At 38.1% G+C, this 14,260-nt stretch overlaps 1 protein-coding gene across 9 annotated transcripts in view; it reads left to right on the top strand.

Moving 5' to 3' along the window:
* The first annotated feature begins 296 nt into the window (after nucleotides 1-296).
* The window catches only part of BTBD7 (BTB domain containing 7), a 68,301-nt gene continuing 54,337 nt past the window's right edge, over nucleotides 297-14,260 (top strand). For 8 of the 9 annotated variants that reach the window (XM_039884076.1, XM_039884074.1, XM_039884077.1 and 5 more), the window contains exon 1: nucleotides 297-564. The gene's annotated coding sequence lies outside the window, so the exon portion shown is untranslated. Of the gene's footprint in view, nucleotides 565-946; nucleotides 1,063-14,260 lie in introns of those variants that run through there. The other variant, XM_039884075.1, reaches the window with a different exon arrangement.

The raw sequence follows: 14,260 nt of genomic DNA, 5'->3' as shown, positions 1-14,260 counted from the left end.
GCCGCCGAATGGAAGTATGAACTGGTAGACTTGGTCTTCCATAACGTAGTTACTATAATTCATCCTCATACAGTTAATGATTTGTCACCATTCTCTGGAATAAGCAGAATGCTACAACGAGCTTCAAACTCCGCGCGCCCGGCGCGCCACTCCCCGGCGTGGAACGGGAATAATGCGCGCGCACTCGGCTCCGACGGCTCCCGGGTGTCGCGAACGCGCCTTCCCGGCGCGCGCGCCGGCGGAGGCCCACGTGACCCAGGCGCGGCGACGGCGGGAGCGGGCGGGGGCTCCGGTCGGCTCCGCAGCGCCGCGCAGGCGCCCCAGGACAGCGGCGAGCCGAGCCCCTCCTGCTCCCTGTAGGAGTCAAAATGGCGGCGAGGGGGACCTGGAGCAGTCCCGGAGCCTGAGCCACTGACAGGAGCGGAGTGGGCGGCGGCAGGAGGAGGAGGATGGCTGGGGGTGCTGGCGCCGGTGTGGACGGCGGTGCTGGTGGCGGCGACGGCGGGGGCGACGGCCGCGGTCCCAGCGGCGGCAGCAGCAGCAGCGGCGGGAGGAGCCTCCAGGGTGAGCGTCCCTCTGTGTCTGAGGCTGTGAGCCGAGGCTGTGCCCTGCGCGGCGCGGGGCGTCCCGGCGAAGAAGCGGCTGTGCCAGGGCTGCAAGGGGGCTGTGGTGGGGTCGGGCCGCCGCGGGGGCGCCGGGTCGCCGGCGGGGAAGGGACAGTCGTCTGGCTGAGGCTGAGGCGACGGCGGTGGCGGACCGGCTGGTTCCCGTGCGCTCGGGGCTGTGCGCCGCCGTCCTAGGGGCAGTGGCGCGAGGTGTGGCGCTTGGGGCGGGAAGAGCGTTCCTAGGTGGCGGCGGCGCCGGCCGGGCCGACTCCAGGCTCGGAGGGGCGGGACCCGTCGCTCCCAGGACGCCGGGAAACCGCCCCCGAGATTCGGCGCGTGTTTACCGGGCTGCAGGGTTGCAACCGCCCCGGGGTGGACGTGAGAGCGTCCAGCCAGGGTTGGAGAGGGACCAGGCCTGTAGATGGCTGCTACCAAGGGGAGAAGTTAGATTGTCCCGGTAAGTTTCTGTTTCGAGATCAAACTGGAATTGCGCGTTGACAGCTTGGAAGGGAGACAATACTGAATGTTTGATGAAGGAGTCTGTGCTCGGAGTACTTGAATGGCTCACAGCGTGCATTTTTCAGTGTCTTATCATTTGCACGACTGTTTACTAGCCTTACCTCGAGGATGAGAACTTTCTCACTGTTTTGGTTTTTTTTTTGAGACGCTCTGAGGAGTGTTGCTTCTGCTTTGAACTACAATAGCACGTTTTCACATACTAGCACAAATAAATACTCTAAATTAGGCCTAATTACAGAAGCGGTTGTTATCTTTACGGTTAACCTCCCCTGAAACATCTTACTGTAATGAGGCATTTTTACAGAATTAGTTTTTTTTAAACTAAGAGTCTTTTGTCTCTGAATAGCATCCATTTCTTGTAGATCGGCTGAAATACATTTCTTTCGGAAATGTGGAAGATTTGAAATTGTAAGAATCATACATGTTAATGGCAGCTGCGGTTAAGCTAGTCTTGGAATTTTGGAGTCAGAAAAACCTTTAGTGTCTTGTTTTAGATTCGGGAAACTAGGCCCATGGAGATAAGTGACTTGCAGTGGGTCCTACAGCTAGTCAGGGATTGGACCAAAACTAGGATCTAGGCCTCTCTTCGGCCCATTTAGAGAGTTCCTTTCATTAACTCCTGCACCTCGTATTCATTGATTGCATTCTTCACCACCGATATCTGTCTCCATCCCTAAGTCTTTGAACAGTAAAGTTAAAAGCAGAAATGAGAGAACCTTACTCTCATTCTGACAGCTCCCATCAATTATCATAAGTAACTGATGATTTTTTTTTCTAACCTAAATTTAATAAAACCGACATTTCATTTAGAGTTTTCATAGGTCTGTGACTACATTTTTGCCCAATTATAGAATGGCTCATTCTTGCATGAGTTCAGTAAAACCCATGGGTCAGTATTCTGTCCCACAACCTAACCTACTGTGTTGTTCTGTGCTCTGGCACCAGCATTTAAATAAGTGTTTTTGTATCAGACTCTAATTTTAGGATTTAAAACACCTGGGTTGTGTTTGCTGGGTTATACCACCTAGTTTCTGTGTGTCTTGTTCAGTCACAGCAACTTTATGTTATGTGTCGCAGTTTAACCTTTAGAAATACAATAATGTCAAATAATTCTGATTTCATATTCTAGTTAATTTAAACTCACACATCCAAAGTTGTACCTTGTGTTCAATTACACAGGTAATCATTGAAGACATGCTTTGCGTTTTGCATTATGCTAGGTTCTACAGGAAAAAAAGAAGTATAATATATAGACTTTGCCCTCAGGAATGATAAGATGTACCTCTATGAGTCTTGAAGACAATCTAGTAAACTCTACCAAACAAAGAATACTGTAGGTGTTCTGGGTAGAAGGAGATGAAAGGCCTCAGGAGTCTAAAGAACTTCCTGGAACACTTGGGACTTGAGCTAGCCTGTGAAGGTTTAGATTTACAGAGAGATTGGAGCAGGTACTTTGTGAGGTAAAACCAAGAGTATAATGTGGAGATTAGCTTTGGGGGAGGGCAATAGAGGGAAACTAGGATGAGCTGATGACTGAATTTCTTTGAGAGACTAAAAGGAAAACTAATTAGACAGTTGGAAGGATATCTGCCTGCAGAAGGGTTTGAGTACTGGATTGAGGAGATTTAGATTTTTATCCTCTCTTGCAAGATATGGGGAGCCTTGGAGAGTTTGGAGGCCAGATATTAATGTGATAAACCAGCAAGATGAACCTGTCAGTGATCTACAGAATGAAAAGAGAATGAGCCAGGGATAGCAGTAGCTGTCGGAGTTACCTGGGTATGAAAAGATGTTATCTTAGACTAGAATAAAGTCAATAGGAAGGATGCATAGCAGGTGTTACTTTTGTTTTTATTGTGGTAAATGTATATAACATAAAATTTACCATCTTAACTGGTTTTCATTGTACAGTTCTGTGGCATGAAGTACATTAACATCGTTGTGCAGCCATCACCACTGTCCATCTCAACTGTCTTTATCTTACTTGAGATTCTGTACCTATTAAACACACTAACTCTCCATTTGCCTTTACCCACAGCCTCTGCCAACCACCATTCTGCTTTTTGTCTCTGTGTATTTAACTACTCTGGGAACCTCATATAAGTGTAATCATACAATATTTATCCTTATGTGATTGGCTTATTTCACTTAGCATAGAATCTTCAGGGTTCATTCATATTGTAGCATTTGTCAGAATTTCCTTCATTTTTAAGGCAGAACAATATTTCATAGTAGATACATACCACATTTTGTTCATCCATTTGTCTCAATGGATAGTTGGTTTGCTTCCATTTTTTGGCTATTGTGAATAAAGTTTCTATGAGCATGAGTGTACAAATAACTGAGTTCGTGCTTTCATTTCTTTTTGGTTTATACCCAGAAAACTTTACATTCCCACCAGCACTGTCTAAGAGTTCCAAATTTCTCCATATCCTTGTCAACACATGTTATTTTTGTTATTTTGATAATAAACATCCTAATGGGTGTGAAGTGGCATCTTGTGGTTTTGATGTGCATTTCACTAATGATTAGTGATGTTAGCATCTTTTATGCTTATCAGCCTTTTGTATGTCTTCTTTGGAGAAAAAGCTATTTGTCTATTTTTAAATCGGATTGTTTATATTGTTGGTAGAGTTCTTCATATGTTCTGAATATCAATCCCTTGTCAGGTATATGATTCGCAAGTATTTTCTGCCTTCGATGCATTGCCCTATCACTTTATTGAGTGTCTTTTGATGTACAAAAGCTTTTAATTTTGATGAAGTTCCAACTTACCTAGTTTTTCTTTGTTGCTTATGCTTTTGGTGTCATATCTAAATCATTGCCAAATCCAATGTTGCAAAAAAGCTTTCCCCTGTAAATTAAACTCTTTATGTTCAGCTCTTCGCATATGGATATCCAGTTTTCCCAACACCTTTGTCCTTGTTGAAAAGACTGTCATTTTTCTATTGAATAGTTTTGACATTCTTATCAAAAATCACACGATGTGAGGTTTATTTCTGGACTGTATTCCATTCGTCTGAAGTCTAGTCTGTCTTTATGCCAATAATACTGTTTTGATTACAGTAGCTTTATAGTAAGTTTTGAAATCAAGAAATGTGAGACCTCTGACATCGTTCTTTCATGATTGTTTTGGCTATTTGGGGTCCCTTGAGATTTCATATGAATTTTAGGGTGGATTTTCTGTTCCTACAAGAAAAATGCCATTGGGATTTCTTTTTTGTTTTGATAGGGGTTGCATTGAATCTATAGATTGTTTGGAGTAGTATTGTCATGTTTATATTGTCGTCCAGTACATCAACACAAGATATATTTTCATTTATTTGTGTCTTTAATTTCTTCCCACAGTGTTTTGTAGTTTTCAGTGTAAAAGTCTTCATCTCTTTTGCTATGTTTATTCTTAATGATACTATTGTAAATAGAATCGATTTCTTAATTTTCTTTTTAGATTATTGTTTGTATATATAACTCATTTTTGTGTATCGATCTTTTATCCTGCAACTTTGCTGAATTCATTTATTAGTTATAACACTTTTTTAATGGAATTTTCAGAGTTTTCTGCATATAAGATAATTTAAAATTATCTAAAAAGATAATTTTACTGTTTCCTTTCTAGTTCGAATGCGTTTTATTTCTTGCTTAATCGCTTTAGCTAGGACTTCTAGTGCTATATTGATTATATAATTGGTGAAAATGCACACTGTTGTCTTGTTCTTAAGAACAGGCTTTCTGCCTTTGACCATTGAGTCTGATGTTAGCTGTGGATTTTTCACATATAACCTTTATTATGTTGAGATAGTTTTCTTATATTCCTGGTTTGTTGAGTGTTTTAGCATGTATGTTTTAAGAAAAAAAGTTCAGTTAGGGGTGCTGAGAGAGTTTCTAACCTGGGAAAGAGAAAATTCTCGTGTCATTGGCAGAATAATATATTATTGCCAATATATTGATGGACGTTTACAGTAATGTTTTGGCTGAAGAAAAAAAGTACTATATTCATTCAATGAAGAAGACCAACATTAATCAAGTAATCACACAAATATATAGTACAATTTTGTTCACAGCTGTATTCCCAGTATCTAGCATTGTGCAGGCTCATAGGTGCTCGCTAAAGTTATTAATTGAATTAAGAGGCAAAGGACTGAGATTTAACCCATAAGTTAAAAAGTTTATAGTATATAATTTTTTAATGGAAAAGTGTTTATTTTTATTTTGAACCATCTTCCCAGTTAATCCAGTCTTGGCACATTGGTAATAAAATCAAACTTTTCCATTCTAAAAAGAAACAAGCAAATGACTTTTTTAAAATGACGTATCTTTTTAAAAATGAGATAACTTTTTTCTTTTAAGTTGATGCTAGTAGAAGTTATCAGAATCCAAAATTTCAATGACAGGCATAATTTACAAGAAACTTTTTGAGTGCCTACTGACTTAAGATTTATAAGAAAAATCAAACATTCAGTACCTAGTTTATTTGCAAAACAAGTTCAAAAAGTATTTAATGCAAACTGCAGTGATTTTTACAGTTTTCTATTAAAATTTTGACAATCTGTAAATTTGGCATTAAAAATTATGTACAGCATCCTTACTATCCTAAATAATATCATCTACTAAGTTTTATAATTGACATTAAATTCACATAGTGAACAATATATTAAGGTTGGAATAAATAGGAATCGGCTTAATCCAGTATACAGACCATTCTTTAAAGCACGCGATTAAAAAAAAAAGTCCCCATTCTTGAGCATTGTTCGAGGTTTTAGATATAGTTGTGATGTAATAGAACACTGGAATCCAGCCTTTGTTCAGATTCTGACTACTGTTTATTGTTATGTGAACTTAAGTCATTTAATCTGTCTGAGGCTTAATTTTCTTCATCTGTAAAAACAAAACATATATATGTATATGTATGTGTATCTGTATGTATAGCAGTGTCTTACATAGCAGCTTTGCCACTTTGCATTTTTTATTTCATCCTTTCCCTCCCTGTTACTAGACTGTTTATTGAACAGCCCACCAACCAAGTCTCTGCCATTTGTTCTCCCATTCTCCCTCTTTTTCTTTGGCTGTTCTCTATATTGCTGCCACACTTATTTGTTTAAAAACCCCTACTGGAGCATGTTACTTCTCCACTTAAAAAAACCAGTGTTAACTTTCCATCGTCTATAGGATAAAGTCCAAATTCACAAGAGATTGTAGACTGTGTCCAACCTTAGATTTCCCATCACTGCGGCCATACCAAGCTATTTCTTGTTTCCCATTTTTCTGTTTTTCATGTGTTTATCCTAGTGTTTGGAGTTCTTATTCTTTGTCATCCAGGAGACTGAGAAGATGATTCATCACCCACTTCAGGGCTAGCTTTTGATTATTTCAAGGCATTTCCCTGTAAATTGTTATTTGTCCCAGTCAGATTAAAGGGAAGGAGGCATTCTATTTCTGGGAGAGAGGACCTTTTCGCCTTTTGTATGTGAACAAGAGAACATGTGGCCCAAATTGCCACTGGCATGATGAAGCATGCTCTGAGGATGGTAGAGCAAGAGGTAAAATGAACTTGGGTCTGTGATAACATCATCTTAGACACATATTATACTGAAAAATCCCCACCTGGATTTTTCCTCATGACAGATAAATTCCTTATTGTTTATGCCACTCCTAATTGATAGATTTGTCTTTATTCTTCTAGACCCAGTTCGAACCTTAACTTTACCAGTAGTAGGTTGGACCTCTCTTCCAACCCATATTGCACTGTACTATGTAATCATTTGCTTGTATGTCTGACTTCTCCACAAAACTCTGTTTTTTTGAGCCAAAGCCTGCAATATGTAGCACAATGTCTGGTACATTATAGATACTCGGTAAGTGAGTTGTTAGGATGAAATGATAACATGAAAAAGTGCTTTGAAAACAATTTTTAAATAAACATGAGATACGTTGTCTTTCAAGTGAAATGGAAAAATCAGTTAGACCAGACATACCAAGTGATCTTTGCTTGCTCTTAATTATTTTCTAAAAACACTTAGATAAAAAGTTTGACGGTCCCTTAAATTTTATGAAAAAATCTTTCTTACTGAAGAGGAATCCTGGAAGGAGCAATAAATGAATTGTGTTGTTATTGTGCAATTTCTTTCCTCTCTCTCTCTCTCCCTCCCTTAGGGAGAGACTTGAATGGTAGAACTAACTTCAAGTATAACATGTCTTTTCCTCCCTGTATTTTGAAATTATATTTAGGTCTATTTTATCTGGGATTTGCTTGCGACTTGTTCTTTAGAGGAAAATTCCATAATTTCCTTCATAAGACCTACTTTTGTCTTCAGACTTGCCCCAAAATATTTTTTTCTTACTTGAGACTAGACGTGAGAATTTTCTGGTAAGCAAAAAAGCTTTGTGGCAGAACTAGATGATTTGTAGCGAATGTTAGTAATGACTTATGATGGAGAAATCTCATTATAGTCTTGATTACTATGTCATATTTCTGTTATATGCTTCAACAATAAAGTCTGACAAAGGAGAGTTAAAACTCCCAACCTGAGGTACTTCACCTTTGGTCGGCTTCAGTCAAATAAATTAAACTTCAGCATAGTCACTTGTAGTTATTTTTAAAATAAGAAAAATACTAGAGTATACATTTAGGAATTATATCATGAATTAGGATGATTGTTAAAAGACAAATTTGTCACATTAGGCTATAAAGAACATCCCTGTTTTGATGTCTAGTTTGTTATCCTTGTACTTAAGTAATTTTTAATTACCTTTTGTAACCTACCTGTACCTTAGTTTATACATCTGTAAAACAGAATCGTGTCACCCTTCTCAGGGTTTTGTTTGATTAATTAAGGTAGTTTATGTTTAAACACAATAAGATGTTCAGAACATACATGCTTAGACATTCCTTTTTTCTTCATCAACTTTTCAAAATTAAGTAAATGCTTTTAATGCTGTTTGGATTTCAACTTTTGAATATTAAAGCCAATATCTCTCTTCTATATGTATGCATTCTTTATGTCCTGTGGGCTTATTAATTCTTAAGGAGAGTAAAAAAAAAAAAGTCAACACATGTTTTGTTTTAAAACAACAACAAAAATCAACTTGTCATGGATCACATGGCTTTTTATAATCCAGCCTCTGCTGCTTCTCAGGGCTCGTATCTCACTACTGCCACAACCCCTTCCCGGTATACTCTTCACATAGAATGACTTTTATCTCCTCGGTGAACCAGGTTTTGTTCTTTCCTTGGACCTTCACATAGTTCCCTCGGCTGTTGGAGCATTATTTTGGCACTCCAACCTCTCCGCCCGTTACCTTCATCAGGAAAGGGGAAAAGTTAACACTTTTTATTGTCAGTCTTACGTCTTATCTCAGATGTCTATTTCTCAACAACTCCATAAGGTAGACACTTTTATTCTCTTCAGACACAGAGAAGATGAAACAAATTGCCCAAGATCACACAGCTTATAAATGGCAGAGCTAAGATCCAGACCCAGGCAGTCTGGTTCCAGAATTCTTCATCTCCGCTAATCTGTGCTTCCTCTGTATTGCGATCGCCTATTTACCAGCTTGCCCCTAAGTACTTTAAAAGCAAAAATTATGTCCTGTTTATTATTATAGCCCCATGTGCTAATTAGCACATAGTAGGTGCTCAGAAAATGTTTAAAGGAATGAAAATCTCCTCTGTTTTGATTAAATTCCTCTTAGTACTTCTCACATAATGCGTATGACAATAAATAGTCCTGTCCTGCTTATAATACAAAGAGAAATTTGTATTTCTCTTTGTATGGTCAAGCTAATTGTGGTTTTGAAATATATAGTGCACTACCTACCAAAGATAGTTATAACACCATGTTTATGACCACTATCAACAACTTTTAGCCTTCCATAACAATATCACTTTGCAACTTAAAAAGTCTTTTTACATGGTATCCCTATGAACTGTTAAAATACAGATCATTGTAGCTAGTTTCTAGATGGTACATAGGAAATTTTTTTAAATAAAATTACACTAGTGTGTGGACTGTTCCAAAGTGGGGCAAAGATGTAATGGCCACTGTAATGAGAAGTTACATTCAGACAGAAAGACGAAGCAGGGAACTCCATAGAGTATAACATTGATACAGAGTAACCTACGGAAAGATTGGGACCTGAGGGAACAGATGGGCCAGCAGTTGTATGCAAATTATTCTCTGGTAAAGACTCCTGTTACAGTACTGTTTTTACAATATAACTCAGATACTATTGATTGACAAGACAAAGGGACAAAGAATGCAGTAGCACCAGGAGCCATACTTCTGGGTAGTCAGTAGTATCATCAGTTTGATATTCTTTTTGGTTGTCATCTTGGCTATTGGAACAAAAGTATTTATGATTACATTTCAGGGAACACAGATAATCATTAACCAGAAGGCTTTAAAATGCTTACTAAGGACAGTGAGGTTGGGCAACGGTAACGACATGAAAGGACACAAAGATGGAGATGGTTTTTGTTTGCATCTATCTACATCCGTGCAATGGACTCTGATCATTTATATCTATTAAACTTTTAATAGATGTGATTTTTTTCGTATATGGAATTTTTTAAAAAGACATATTCTACACGTTGAACCCTGACCGTATCCTAAAAGATAAATGGTTTATCTATATCAAATAGTCACTGAGTAGATAATGATTTAAGGTTTGCACATTGTGTTCATGTTTATGGGAGAAGTTTGAAATGTCATTATATTTCAGTAGACTTTTCAAATAAATAACAAATAAAGCTACTTCCAGCAACATGCTCTAATCAGAGTCACTAAATAGAGGATCAGGAAAATCTTCCTTCTCCATGAATGTTTTCACTTTACTAAAGACTTTGCTTCTTAAGGTTAACTTTTCTCTCTCCTGCGTCCCTTATACTCTATTACAGGGTTTCTCGACATTGGCACTATCATATTGACATTTGGAGCCAGATAATTCTTTGTTGTGGGAGGGTGTCCTGTGCTTCGCAAAATGTTTAGCAGCATCCCCAGTCTCTACCCATTAGATACCAGTAGTACCTTTCCCCACCCCTAGTTGTTGCAACCGGAATTGTCAGAGGTTGTCAGATGTCCTAGTGGAGCAGAATCACTCCAGTTGAAAACTGCTGCTTTACTGCATCATTCCTGTCCACTTACTGTAGAATCTCTCTCTTCTTCATCACACGTCTTTCCCAGACTTGCACATCCCTCCCTACTACTGCCTTGCTTCTTTACACCTTTTTGTAGCCTTCCTTTTTAAAAAGAGTTATAAAACATATGCTTTCTCCAAGTTTTCACTTACAGTTCATTTTTCTCTCTTGACTTCATTGAGACCATAGTCTTCTGGGTTTTCTCTACCTCTCTGGCTGCTCCATTTTGATCTCCTTTATCAGCTCAACTTGTTGAACAGTGGCATAATCAATTTACTTCTTTCTTTCTCTTTTTTAATCAATTCCTGCATTTCTTGCCTCATTTCCTTATATGTTGTCTCTTACATACCTATCAATTCTTAGGCTGTTCTCTCTATTGAAATACCCTTACCTACATTACTTCTGTTTAAATTCTAACATCCTTCAAGGACCAGAGCAGATGTCGCCTTTTCATGAAAGCCTTCCCTAATCACCCTTTTCCAACTTCCATGCCATGTTCATAGTATTTCTCTGTATCCACTTGCAACTTTGGGTTATTTATTTATTGAAATATGTCCTGCACTAGACAGTAAGCTCACATAGTTGATGTTCAGATAGTTGAAGAAACAGTGAGGTAGCAGTAGAGTAGAAAGGATTTAGTAAAAACAGTGACAACCTGAGAGGTTGCTAAAGGTAGGAGTAAAAGAGGGAAAATGAAGAATACTTAAAACTGATCATAGAATTCTTTGCATCCTCTTCTTTTGTGGCTTCTCTGATGTGGGCCTTTCCTGATTTTATTCTCCGTTTCTAAGCACGTTATTTATTCAGGACACATTACGAGCAAGGCACTCTTCAAGGTACTTAGAATACATAGTTACTGAGAAAAGGACATAGTATTAGTACTCTAGGAACTTAGTCTCTTTGGGGACATAGAAATCTTAACAATTAATTGCCCTTATAGAGAGATAAGTACTGAAATTGAAGTGTATCCAAAACTTGCTGGTAGCATAGAGGAACGGGATGACTTCTCAATTTAAAGTAGACCTCATTCAGATGCCACTTCTTACATGCAGCCTTTTCTGGTTACTACCCAGGCCGATTTGTGTTTTCCACACTTTCCTTTATTCAGTTCTCTTTCAGATTCCAAAACATCAGCATTTCCTGTGGCTCAGTACTTAGCCTTCCGTTCATTCTTCTATATCCTTTTCCTTGGAAAATGGTTTTAGTTTCAAGGCTTCAGCCGACAACTTTCAAATGTGCACTAGCTACAAAACATTTCTTACTGTGAAATCATACAAAGAAGCACACAAACAAATTTAATTTTTTTTTTAAACAAATTATTTTAAAGCTGACACCACCCTGGTCATGAAATAGAACAGTGTAAGCATTCTAAAAACCGTCCACATGCCTCTTCCCAACCACAGCCACCTTCCTCACCTCTTAAAGGTAGCCACGATTCTGATTTTTATGTTAATTCGAAGATTTTTAAAAAATAGCTTTATACCTGAATACTAACTAGATACTTATTCCAAATTAATACAGTTCCATTTTGGGCAGCTGGAGGACAGAGAGAGAGGGAGACATTTCACAGTATCCCATTTTGTAGCTGTGTTGGGATCCCTAAGACCATCCCCAGGTTCACTAGGCGGACTCAGAGGACTCAGTATAGTCGTACTCACGGCTGTCCCTTATTCAGCCCAGGACACACAGGAAAATTAGCAAAGGAAAAAAGACTCGTGAGGCGAAGTCCAAAGGAAACCAGGCCCAATCTTCTAAGAGTATTCTCCCAGTAGAGTCACACAGGACACACTTAATTCCTCCAGCATCGATTTATGACATGTATGAAACGGTGTCTTCTAGGGAAGCTCATTAGAGACCCAACGCCCAGGATTTTTGTTAAGGGTTGGTCACGTAGGCACTTACTACCTAACATGTACCAAAATTCCAGGCTCCCAGAAGGAGAGCGGATAGTCAGCGTAAACCACATTGTTGGCACAGTTTAGGCATAGCGAACCAGCCTTATCTGTCAAGGAATGGCGGGAACACCCAAAATCCAAGTTCCCAGAGACCAGCCAGGGCCAACCTTGAAAACAGGTTTTTCTGAAGATAGCAATCTCAGACCTGCCATATTAACTTCATTCTGCTTAATACCTTTTGATTTTTTTTAATTCAGAATTTAAATGAATTTTAAAAATGAGTTTTCACATTTTTATTTTCTTTCAAAATGTATCAGCACTAACCCAGTGCAGACTTTCTTCACTTCATACCTTGACTACTATCCTATGATTGAAAATGTGTTCCATGGGACACTGTACATGGCCTATTATTAATTCTTTAGAAGGGTTTCTATGACTAAATTTGGAAAGGTTCAATTAAGCAAAACTGAACAGGTTTCTTAGCTTCAGGACTCTGAGCCTTTTTCAGTGATGCGCGCGTGACCAGTTACTACTTACCTGTCCTGCCTCACTCACATTATCCAACCTCCTCCCCCTTCCTCTGTATCAGCCACCTTGGCCTTCTTGCTTCCCCTGGAGTTTGTTAAACTGTATACTCTGCCTCAACTCCCCAGCATCACATCACTACTACCTTTACCAGTAAATGTCAAGCATTATTTATGTTTATGTATGTATTTAAGTATATATGTATGTATTTAATATCAATAAGTCAGATTACTCATTTTATATGGCAGCCCATGCTTTTCATAGCATTTACTCCAGCATATAATTTTATTTCTGTAATTCGTTTAAATGTCCATTTCTGTCAGTTGACTGTAAGCAGCATGAGAACCAAGACTATTTCGTTGTCAGTACTCAACTATTTAATGAATGATTCTACAAAATTGAGCTATAGTAAGTGGTGTTTCCCAAACTAACCAGGATTTTTTTTTAAAGGCTCATTTCATTTTACTTCGCAAGACTAGTGTTCTGTAGAATACACTTTGGGACATATTGATATGGATTTGTTGCTAGGAGTTTGTACTTATTCTGTGTTCTTGACTGAACCTCTATTAGAAAGATTAATTTGATGTTTGTGTGGTAGATAAATTAGACTGAAAGCAGAGACCAAGTTTGATTTTGTCACAATGCAAGGAAGAGGTAATAAGTAATGACTTGGTCTAAGTTGTTTGCAGTGAGATTGGTGAGCCGGTTTGCTTTAGAGGAGAGGAACGAGAGAGAGCTGGCTGCAGTTTTGGCCCTGGATGCCCAGAGTATTTTCCGTTAAAGGTGTTCAAATAGAGAGGACTAATTGAGTTCTTTTCTCTGGAAGTATCCTCCAGTTATTTGGAAAATGTATCCATCTTGTTTCCAAGCAACACCAGATAATTGAGTTATCTTCATAGTTAGGATTTTATAAAAATTTTGAATTATCATACTGAATTAATAACTGCTGTAAACACTTTATCTAATGTCAGCTTTCTGCTCTGGTTGAAGAATGTGTTTACCTTCATAACCTAATTTGGAGATTACAACACAAATTAAAAGAATTTTTTCATATATTGTCCTAACTACTTACATATATATGTATAAATTTGTTTTCTAATATGAAAATATTTATAGCAAGAAGCATGAAACCTGGAAGTTACAAAAAGAAAAAAATGAGAGAATTGACTATATAAAAAATTTTAACATTTATGACAAAAGTCTTCACAGTTTTAAAAGGCTGATATGAATATTCTACCTTGATATTTTAACATTAATATAAAAAGTGTCAAATTAATAAGAACAGCCAAATAGAAAAGTGGCCAAAGAATATAAAGAAACATTGGGATTAATAAATATATTGAGATTCAGTTTCACTTATTTAAAAAACATAGATTAAAATAATGAGATCATTTTTCTTCATCAGGTTGGCAAAGATTAATAGTGACCAGAGTTTCTGCCATTCTCATGCAGAGTTGCTAAGAGTATAAATTGCAACTTTCTGACAGTACATGTCAAAGTTAGAAATATATATACCCTTTAATCCAGTAATCCTACTTCTTGATATTTATTCTAATGGCATAATTTAGTGGTCAAAGATGTAT

This window comes from Pteropus medius, unplaced genomic scaffold, assembly GCF_902729225.1.
Source record: "Pteropus medius unplaced genomic scaffold, Ma_sr-lr_union100, whole genome shotgun sequence".
Classification (NCBI taxonomy): domain Eukaryota; kingdom Metazoa; phylum Chordata; class Mammalia; order Chiroptera; family Pteropodidae; genus Pteropus; species Pteropus medius.
Note: the sequence above shows the minus strand (reverse complement) of the source record. Positions and strands in the feature narration are given on the sequence as shown.